At 42.6% G+C, this 11,171-nt stretch overlaps 1 non-coding gene across 1 annotated transcript; it reads left to right on the top strand.

Annotated features, from left to right (window-relative positions):
• The first annotated feature begins 7,494 nt into the window (after positions 1-7,494).
• On the top strand, positions 7,495-7,570 carry Trnaa-ugc (transfer RNA alanine (anticodon UGC)). Its single transcript has one exon. It is a non-coding gene; the product is annotated as a tRNA-Ala (tRNA).
• The last annotated feature ends 3,601 nt before the right edge of the window (positions 7,571-11,171 follow it).

Genomic DNA, 11,171 nt, shown 5'->3' with positions numbered 1-11,171 from the left:
ACCCAGATCTACGAACTGACACCGGGAAGCCACAGAGTAATATATTGTACAGTGGGGAAGCCCCCCTCCCCTTACATACCACTGTCTGGGCTCTGCTAATAGTTCTCTTACACGACAGCAAATGTCAGGCGCGTCGCCTTTACGGAAATTTCCTGTCAGTATATCTTTGTCTGCGGTGAAGCCGAGTGGACTGAGGCAGTTCTGACGCCAGCGAAGTGAGTTTGCAGTTTATTTTCGCGAGTTCGCATCATTGAAGCTACGGTGGCCAGATGACGTGGCCTTACGGAGGTCAAGATTCCCTAATATCTGGAGAATATTTCACTGTAGCAATCGAGTGATGGATCCGTTAGTGAGACGAATACGGAAGAGGACGACGGCTTTGTACCAGTGGAAATTGCTGACTCAAGTTGTTCAGACGCAATAGCAAGCAGAATCTAATCTATCTGACGATGAGGTGCCTCTGGCACAACGTAAGCTACCTAAGTTTCTGAACCAAAGAGCGCACAGTCCTCCGTATGCCTTTCTTTCTACCACTCTTTAGGTGTCGGATTTATGGACGCCACTCCCAGCGACGAGGCAAACGTGTGTGCAATGCAGGAGGGGCCTTCAACAAGTACGAGGGTGGCAGGCTGGAGAAGTTGTCCGTCAGCTACCTGATGGAGTCGGTAAGTCACTGATAAATAAATCTTTATTCAAATTTCGAACGCAGTATCACTGATCATCTAACATGAAAGCATAAGTCAAACCGCATCTAGGCAGGTCACTCGCCACCATTCCCTGTCACTTACTAATTACAAACAATTTGGACATACAGCTCGGTTTATAGCTGACAACGACGAAGTTCCAGGTGTTCTGGAAGATTCGCAAGACGGCGACGAAGTGGCGGTCAGTGCATTTGGCGGAGCAGCTAGAGGTGGACATGATCGCGGTATAACGAGAGCCAGACGTGGTGCAGCAGCTCGTCGTGGACGCGGAAGAGGAAGCGCCGTGTGGCATCCACTGCCTGGAGAGAAAGCGGAGTGTTTCAGTGGCACCAAATGGGCACGGATTGAACCAGGTAGGCGCAGTGCCCAGAATGTGATGCAGAAAATACCCGGACCGACAGGACACGCCAAACGACATGTTGTGGACGACTCGTCACTCTCCACGTTGCGGCTATATGTCAGCGACCCAGTTACTGCAGTACTGAAGCAAAGGCTCACAACATTGGTAATGTGAGGTCCCTAAGCTTAAAAGACCTAGATGCCTTGAATGGATTGCTCTATGCTCGTGAAGCGTATGGCACTTGGGCTATTTCGTACAAAGACTTAAGGAGCAATATGAGCGGACCTCCTTTCTCTGAAAGCACCATGCCAAGGAACAGATTTGCAGAAATATGTAGTCAGCTTAAGTTTGATTGTATGTCATCAAGAAGGCAATGTAAGAAAACTGATAAATTTTGCCTTGCTGCAGAAGTGTGGAACCTATTTACTGATAACTGCATTGCCTGCTACAAGGCAGGCGAGAATATGACTATCGAGAAGCAAGTGTACCCTTGCAAGTGATGGAGCCCATTCGTACAGTATATGCCGAATAAACCTGATAAGTATGGGATAAACCAGAGGCTTTTATGTGATGCTGACAAGCGATACATCCTTAATCGATTCCCTTACCGTGGCAACGTGAAAACTCATGATCTAATCACGGGTCTTGGCCACCATATCGTTATGAAGCTGCTAAAGCCGTTGATCAACTGTGGTTGTAACATTACGATTGACAACTCCTTCACCTCTATGAAACTGTTGGATGAACTGAAACAGGAAAAAGTTTGGAGATAACTCAAAGAGGTTCCTTCTGTTGCGTGAGGTGGAGACAACGCATTGTTTGCAACACACCAGTAGAAGTCTGGCGACAGTCTTGTCACAGCACACCAAGGGAAAAAGAAAAAAAATGTCGTTATTCGGAGTATCTTGCATGCTGGATGTCAGGTGAATGAGAATAATGAGAAGAAACTTCCAGAAACTGTGAAGTTTTATAATAAAGCTAAGGGTAGCGTTTTTGATAATTAATTAAAACATCCTCGGCCCCTGGTTCAAAACCTGTTACCGCTTAAATTTTGATTGATAATCAGTATTGGCGGCCAAAGACTTCCGGCAACAGGAGTCGCCCTCATTCAGATACAGCAATAAGGAACAGCTCAGTAGAGAGTACAGAGGAATGGACAATCTCAGAAGTTGAAAAGGAAAACATAGATACAAAGACCGTAACTGTGAAGAAACCAAGAGTGACTGAAGAAATACTTCGGTTGATCAGTGAAAGAAGGAAGTACAAAAATGTTTAAGGAAATTCCGGAATGACAAATACAAGTCGCTGTGAAATGAAATAAAATGGAAGTGCATGGATGCTAAGACGAAATGGCTGCAGAAAAAACGTGAAGAAATCTAAAAAGAAATGATTGGTGGAAGGACTGATTCAACATATAGGAAAGCCGAAATAATCTTCGGCGAAAATAAAAACAAGGGTGGTAACATTAACAATTTAACGGAAATTCCACTGTTAAATGCAGAAGAGAGAACGGATACGTGGAATGAGTACATTGAAGGCCTGTATGAGGGGAAGGATTTTTCTGATGTAATAGAAGAAGATGAAACGGGAATCGAGTTAAAAGAGATAGGTGATCCAGTACTGGAATAAGAGTTTAAGCGACCTTTGGAATAGTTTAGATCAAATAAGGCAGAAGGGACAGATAACATTCCATCACAATTTCTAAAATAATTGGGGGAAGTGGTAACAAACGGACTATTCTAGTTGGTGTGTACAGTGTATGAGTCTGGCGACATACCATCTGACTTTCGGAAAAATATCAACCACACAATTCCGAAGACTGCGAGAGCTGACAAGTGCGAGAATTATCGCATTGTGAGCTTAACAGCTCATGTAATCAAGCTGCTGACAAGGATCATATGCAGAAGAATGGAGAAGGAAATTGAGGCTGTATTAGGTGATCATTTTTTTATTTAGGAAAGGTAAAGGCATCAAAGAGGCAATTCTGACGTTGAAGTTGATAATGGAAACAAGACTAAAGAAAAATCAAGACACTTTCATAGGATATGTCGACCTGGAAAAAGCGTTCGACAACGTAAAATGGTGCAAAATTATCGAAATGCTGAGAAGGCAGCAGTGGAATTCCCTAAACGTAGATAAATGTAATATAATGCGCATACATAGGGGCAGAAATCCATTCCAGTACGATTATGCCATAGGTGGTAAATCACTGGAAGCGGTAACGACCGTAAAATACTTAGGAGTTACTATCCGGAGCGATCTGAAGTGGAATGATCACATAAAACAAATAGTGGGAAAAGCAGGCGCCAGGTTGAGATTCATAGGAAGAATTCTAAGAAAATGTGCACTACACACCGGAAGCAGCTACTAGGGTAGCAGAGTACGTGTGGCGTGCACACGGGGGTTTTTTAGGTTAGAGGGACCCCCCCTTGGGCGAAACGATAAAATACCTGACGGCTTACCAGAGAGGACATTATCATCGTTGATAAAGAATGTCCGTCCTCAGAGACCAAAAACAGGAAAAGTTAACGTAATATTGGTAAACTGCAGGAGTATCCAGGGCAAGGTTCCTGAATTAGTATCTCTTATTGAAGGAAATAGTGCGCATATAGTATTAGGAACGGAAAGTTGGTTAAAACCGGAAGTGAACAGTAACGAAATCCTAGACACAGAATGGAATATATACCGCAAGGATAGGATAAACGCCAATGGTGGAGGAGTATTTATAGCAGTAAAGAATTCAATAATATCCAGTGAAGTTATTAGCGAATGCGAATGTGAAATAATCTGGGTTAAGTTAAGTATCAAAGGTGGGTCAGATATGATAGTCGGATGCTTCTATAGACCACCTGCATCAGCAACCGTAGTAGTTGAGCGCCTCAGAGAGAACCTGCAGAACGTCGTCAAGAAGTTTCGTGATCATACTATTGTAATAGGGGGAGACTTCAATCTACCAGGTATAGAATGGGATAGTCACACAATCAGAACTGGAGCCAGGGACAGAGACTCTTGTGACATTATCCTGACTGCCTTGTCCGAGAATTACTTCGAGCAGATAGTTAGAGAACCAACTCGTGAAGCTAACGTTTTAGACCTCATAGCAACAAATAGACCGGAACTTTTCGACTCCGTGAATGTAGAAGAGGGTATCAGTGATCATAAGTCAGTGGTTGCATCAATGACTACAAGTGTAATAAGAAATGCCAAGAAAGGAAGGAAAATATATTTGCTTAACAAGAGTGATAGGGCACAAATCGCAGAATATCTGAGTGACCACCATCAAACGTTCATTTCTGAGGAAGAGGATGTGGAACAAAAACGGAAAAAATTCAGAAACATCGTCCAGTACGCCTCAGATAAGTTCGTACCGACTAAGGTCCAAAGCGAGGGGAAAGATCCACCGTGGTATAACAATCATGTACGAAAGGTACTACGGAAACAAAGAAAGCTTCATCATAGGTTTAAGAGTAGTCGAATCATAGCTGATAAGGAAAAGCTGAACGAAGCGAAAAAGAGCGTAAAGAGAGCAATGAGAGAAGCATTCAACGAATTCGAACATAAAACATTGGCAAACAATCTAAACAAGAACCCTAAAAAGTTTTGGTCATATGTAAAATCGGTAAGCGGATCTAAATCCCCTATTCAGTCACTCGTTGACCACGATGGCACCGAAACAGAGGACGACCGAAGAAAGGCGGAAATACTGAATTCAGTGTTCCGAAACAGTTTCACTGCGGAAAATCGTAACACGGTCCCTGACTTCAGCCGTCGCACGGACGCCAAAATGGAAAATATTGAAATAAACGATATCGGAATTGAAAAGCAACTGCTATCACTTAGTAGCGAAAAAGCATCCGGACCAGACGAGATACCCTTAAGATTCTACAGTGATTATGCTAAAGAACTTGCCCCCTTTCTATCAGCAATTTATCGTAGATCGCTGGAAGAACGTAAAGTACCTAGCGACTGGAAGAAAGCGCAGGTCGTTCCCATTTTCAAGAAGGGTCATAAATCAGATGCGAATAATTATAGGCCTATTTCGCTTACGTCAATCTGTTGTAGAATAATGGAACATGTTTTGTGTTCTCGTATTATGACGTTCTTAGATAATACAAATCTCCTTCATCATAACCAACATGGATTCCGCAAACAGAGATCATGTGAAACTCAGCTCGCCCTATTTGCCCAAGAAATTCACAGTGCCGTAGACACTGGCGAGCAGATTGATGCCGTATTCCTGGACTTCAGGAAGGCATTTGATACGGTTCCGCACTTACGTTTAGTGAAAAAAATACGAGCTTACGGAATATCGGACCAGGTTTGTGATTGGATTCAGGATTTCCTAGAAGAAAGAACACAACATGTCATTCTTAACGGTTCAAAATCTGCAGATGTAGAGGTAATTTCGGGAGTACCGCAGGGAAGCGTGATAGGACCTTTATTGTTTACAATATACATAAATGACTTAGTTGACAACATCGGTAGCTCCGTGAGGCTATTTGCAGATGACACGGTTGTCTACAAGAAAGTAGCAACATCAGAAGACTCGTACGTACTCCAGGAGGACCTGCAGAGGATTAATGCATGGTGCGACAGCTGGCAGCTTTCCCTAAACGTAGATAAATGTAATATAATGCGCACATATAGGGGCAGAAATCCATTCCAGTACGATTATGCCATAGGTGGTAAATCATTGGAAGCGGTAACGACCGTAAAATACTTAGGAGTTACTATCCGGAGCGATCTGAAGTGGAATGATCACATAAAACAAATAGTGGGAAAGCAGGCGCCAGGTTGAGATTCATAGGAAGAATTCTAAGAAAATGTGACTCATCGACGAAAGAAGTAGCTTACAAAACGCTTGTTCGTCCGATTCTTGAGTATTGCTCATCAGTATGGGACCCTTACCAGGTTGGATTAATAGAAGAGATAGACATGATCCAGCGAAAAGCAGCGCGATTCGTCGTGGGGACATTTAGTCAGCGCGAGAGCGTTACGGAGATGCTGAACAAGCTCCAGTGGCGGACACTTCAAGAAAGGCGTTACGCAATACGGAGAGGTTTATTATCGAAATTACGAGAGAGCACATTCCGGGAAGAGATGGGCAACATATTACTACCGCCCACATATATCTCGCGTAATGATCACAACGAAAAGATCCGAGAAATTAGAGCAAATACGGAGACTTACAAGCAGTCGTTCTTTCCACGCACAATTCGTGAATGGAACAGGGAAGGGGGGATCAGATAGTGGTACAATAAGTACCCTCCGCCACACACCGTAAGGTGGCTCGCGGAGTATAGATGTAGATGTAGATGTAGAAAAGCAGGGATGAGCTACAGGGAGAGACAGCTAATATGCAACATGTACGAGAGCCAAGACGGAATAATAAGCGTTGACGACCAAGAACAAAATGCTCGGATTAAGAAGGGTTTGCGACACAGACGTAGTCTTTCGCCCTTACTGTTGAATCTGTACATCGAAGAAGCAATGACGAAAATAATACAAAGGTTGGGGAGTGGACTTCAAATTCAAGGTGAAAGGATATCAACGATACGATTCGCTGGTGACATTGGTATCCTGAGTAAAAGTGAAGAAGAATTATATGATCTGCTGAATGGAATGAACAGTGTAATTACAGAATATGGATTGAGAATAAATCGAAGAAAGACGAAAGTGATGAGAAGTAGCTGAAACCAGTAGAGCTATAAACATAACATCAGGACTGATTGTTACGAAGTAGATGAAGGAAGGGATTCTACTACCTATGTAGCAAAATAACAAATGACTGACGGAGCAAGGAGGACATAAAAAGCAGACTAGCACTGGCAAAAAGGGGATTCCAACCGATGAGAAGACTACTACCACCAAAAAACGGCCTTAATTTGAGGAAGAAATGTCTGAGAATGTACGTTTGGAGTACAGCTTTGTATGGTAGTGAAACATGAACTGTGGGAAAATCAGAACAGAAGAGAATTGAAGCATTTGAGGTACAGTGCTACAGGCGAATGCTGAAAATTAGATGGACTGGTAAGTTAAGGAATGACGAGGTTCTGCGCAGAATCGGAGAGGAAACATACATGTGGAAAATCCTGACACGAAGAAGGGAGAGAATGATAGGACATGTGCTATGACTTCCATAGTAGGGAGCTGTAGAGGACGAAAACTGTAGAGGGAGACAAAGACTACAATACATTCAGCAAATAATTGAGTACGTGGGTTGCAAGTGCTACTCTGAGATAAAGAGGTTTGCAGAGGAGAGGAAGTCATGGCGGGCCGCGTCAAACCAGTTAGATCACTGATGTCTGGAATGGGAATCGGCAAAAAGCCGCGAGTAATGAGTATAATGGGCAGGGGCACTATGAATATAGTGCGAGACAATAAGTTGGGAATGTGGGTCTCACGGGAGGCGTGCCAGAGATAAGTCTCTGCAGTCGCAATAGTGTCTTTGTCCTCTGTGGCTCAGATAGGTAGAGCGTCTGCCATGCAAGCAGGAGATCCCGGGTTCGAGTCCCGGCGGGGCACACATTTTCAACTGTCCCCGTTGACTTCTATCAACCCCTATATGCAGCTAGGGGTATTGATTTCATTGTAATTTCATAAATACTTTGTATATAAAACTGAAAATACTGTTAGTACTCACATAAACAGAATGTTTTGAGTCTGTTTCAGTCTTTGTGTAAAGAAAACTATTGGAACATTGTTTTACCTACTGGTTTTAACGATGATTCATGAAAGGATATGGAATTTCTTTTACAAAATTTAAAATAAAAAAGTTTTTTCTGAAAACTTATGTTTGATAGTATACTATTCAATTTAGAGACCAAATCGCCCGCTTTTCCTAAGCCTAATTTTATGCAGACGCTCCACTTACGATCGCTTCGGAAGCTTTAATAGTTGATGATGTTTGTCTTGACATATCGCCTATTGTTGTTGTTGTTGTCTTCAGTCCCGGGACTGGTTTGATGCAGCTCTCCATGCTACTCTATCCTGTGCAAGCTTCTTCATCTCCCAGTACTTACTGCAACCTACATCCTTCTGAATCTGCTTAGTGTATTCATCTCTTGGTCTCCCTCTACGATTTTTACCCTCCACGCTGCTCTCCAATGCTAAATTTGTGATCCCTTGATGCCTCAGAACATGTCCTACGAACCGGTCCCTTCTTCTTGTCAAGTTGTGCCACAAACTCCTCTTCTCCCCAATTCTATTCAATACCTCTTCATTAGTTATGTGATCTACCCATCTAATCTTAAGCATTCTTCTGTAGCACTACAGTGTGCCCGAAACAGTAATCATCCATTCCGCCAATTTATGAGCAACATGTTACATTTATGTATGATCAGCGTTAACTGTCAGCATCTGCAATAAGCGTCAGTCCTCCGTAGATTTCCTTACTTTACAAGACGCTGCACTTTTCCTATACAAAACGAATCCCAACTCAGATGACTGACTTTCGCAGATTACTGAGAGATATTTTCTAAGTACTATGGTATAAGAAATTTGTGGGCTGAGGTGGTTCGTAGCAGAGTGATTATGTAATTGAGATCTGTTCAGGGTTTTAGCCCAACCACTCTAGCTGTTGCAACTGCTCAGAACTGTGATTCTGAAAGGACTGGTTAGCCTTCACAGCCGTATGCGAGCGGATGTTATTCTCAAAGAAAATTAGACCTTTTAGAAACTTCTGTCTTTTCTTCGTTTCGATTTTAGGTTGTGGATCTCGTAGTACCTCGCAGCAGCTGTCACTATTCACTTTCTAACCTACAGCAGCTAAATAACTCAGTAGTGGACCCTTCCTGCAGATTTTTTGTTTTTTTTGTTTTTTTTGCTATTGGCGAATATAATTTTCCTACACCATTCCTTGCCGCTTACTCAGCGATTCGTTGTCTCCTCCTTCCACTAAAAACGCGTTAACATCTCCAAACGTTCCTGTTTGTGTTCCTTTTTCAATTAACGTGGGAGTCAACTGACTCACGCAATGCTGAACGGTGACTAATATTCAACTCGTGCTCAGTGTCAACAAATCTAGCGTGAATCATTTGCACGGCTATCTCGACGTTCCCGTTACTGTTAGAAGAGGGTAGCTTACCCTCCACGCTCTTCGTCTCAGATAGGTAGGCGACCGGTTTTAAATCGATTTACCTACTAGTAAAATTTTCGGTCTTAAAGATAGATATCACAATGCTCCAACTACTTTCCGCGAATAACTTCCACGGAGTACGGGAACTACTCCATCACCTCATTTCTTTCTTTTCACGTATATACAACAGAACACTCAAAATACAACGCCCGAAAATCACTAGGAGTAGAGCTATTCAATGAACGAACACAGGTAACGTTTAGCAAGCTGCAAGAGTTAGCTCATCATTGTGAGTCAGTGCGATCAAACTATGAAGCAGAAAAGAAAATTGTTTTTATGTATTGACTTGCTATTCTATTTAGTTTTTTAAGTGTTTTGGATGCTAACCATTACGATTACAAATCTACAGTGAAGGTATAATCAGACTCTTCCAAGAAATCAGCAAGGGCAGCTCCGAGTCAGAAGTCATGAAGCCTCGCCCACACACCGCTTTTGTAACCCAACACGCTTTAAAGTGTTGGAATATTCCTTGGTCAGCTGGATCACCACATCTGTCTCCAGTCGAACACACATGGGACATCATCCGACGACAACCTTGCCAAATGAATCCCCCTAATTTCATTAATCTACATTGTTTTTGGTGTTGTGATTTTTTTTCGTCAATTTTAATTTCTTGGACGCAGATACGTGTTAATTTGGGCTGCTAAAAAGTCGAAACATATCAAGAACGTCGTGTAACAGCCACCACAGAAACGTAGTACAGTTCGAAGATTTCTCATTATGAGGACAAAGCACGTAGGGTAAATTAAAAATGTAGCAGTAAGTAATGCAGTAACCATTTTAATTAATGTTCCTGGATTTTATTCACACATAATAAGGAATCATCTTGCAAGACTTTGCGTGTATGTAAATGCATGTCCTAGTATAATTTCTAATTGTGACGTTGTTATTTTCGCAATTATTGAAGAGAGGAATTTCATCATTATTGTCCGTATTTTTTATACGTTTAATGAGATATTTTTGTCATCACCAGAGCAAATTTTGAAACTAAAAAATGTATATTGGAAGGGGGAGGTAGATGGAAATATGAAGGGTGATGTACTTGATAACTTGCGTTAGGCAAGTAACCGAATTCGTGAACAGACTGGAGTTCCAAAAAAATGTAGAACAACGTAAGTGCAATTAAATTTAATAAACTAGCACAAAAATCTGACTTACGGTAAATATTTTACGTTGCACAGTAATTACGGCCAGCTATTGTATTAGCAAATTTACAGCGCGAGTTGATGGTTTCAATGGCAATAATTTTCGTGCCTCAGGATTCACGCAGCAAATGCTGACGTTGTTGAACCTTTCTAATGACCTCGCAGTCGACCGGGAATCGAACCCTGAACAGAAGAAAAATAAATAAATAAAAAAAAAGCACGATGTGGAGAGGGCGACTACAAATATCGAAAAATAATGATGACGGGAACATAACGAGGAGATTGAAAAAATAAGTTCCTTTGATTCAGATTTGAATTACTCGAATATATCGCTGGGGTGGATTAAAAATAAAAAAAGGAAAAACATAAAAGGGAGGAAGAGCCCTTGTATACGGTGTAGGAGCAACCTCGAGATAGCCGTATACGAGAATGAAGGCCACCGGACGGGGCGAGGTGGGATCGGTTGTGGAGTGGGGAGGGTATGGGGAGGGGGTGACGCCGCGGGAGGGGAGGAACGGGATGCGCCTGGACCCCTGCCGGCCGATATGAACCGGCGCCCGCTAGCAAGATTTAATTATCGGGAAAACAATAACTGCAGCACACACAAGAGTGTTTCGGCGTGGTAGAGGTTTGTGAACTAGAGCAGGGATGGGGGCGGCAGCCTGCGGCAGTGCTGGATGGCCAGAATTAGCCACACTCGTAAGTCCTGCCTCGCAACCACTTTCCTAGGGTTGGGCTTTTGATGTCAGTCACTACAGACGTCTGCGCTGGTCAGTCATTACTTCTTATTATTGATATCTTCCACTATTACTAACTAGTATCAGCAGCCCACAATACTCTGCAGT

Source organism: Schistocerca serialis, chromosome 1 (assembly GCF_023864345.2).
Source record: "Schistocerca serialis cubense isolate TAMUIC-IGC-003099 chromosome 1, iqSchSeri2.2, whole genome shotgun sequence".
NCBI classification, from domain to species: domain Eukaryota; kingdom Metazoa; phylum Arthropoda; class Insecta; order Orthoptera; family Acrididae; genus Schistocerca; species Schistocerca serialis.
Note: the sequence above shows the minus strand (reverse complement) of the source record. Positions and strands in the feature narration are given on the sequence as shown.